Consider the following 420-nt stretch of genomic DNA (forward strand, 5'->3'; position numbering starts at 1 on the left):
GTGAGGTTTGAGAACAGTCAGCCTGTCAGGAGCAGAAGCCAAGCCAGGAAGTTTCCACACCTATATGATACACATATCTGCCTATTTATCTATGTATGTATATATCCAGTATCTGTCTATGTATCTATGCATTTATCTATGTATCCATGTATCTGTCTATGTATCTATGTCTATATCTATGTAACTATCTATGTATCTATGGAAATCTATCTATCTAAGTTTCTATATATCTACGTATGTATCTCTCTATCCACCTATCATCGATCATTTATCTACCCCGATGAGTTAATACTACGTGGGTCTCCTCTGGACATGGGTTCAGCCTGGTTATGAAATCTCTCACTAGAAATGCTTCTGGGAACCAAGGCCTCTCTGGACCCAAATAGAGGAAGCTAGGCTCCTGCCTGGGAACCAACCACC

This window comes from Equus asinus, chromosome 26 (assembly GCF_041296235.1).
Source record: "Equus asinus isolate D_3611 breed Donkey chromosome 26, EquAss-T2T_v2, whole genome shotgun sequence".
Taxonomy (NCBI): domain Eukaryota; kingdom Metazoa; phylum Chordata; class Mammalia; order Perissodactyla; family Equidae; genus Equus; species Equus asinus.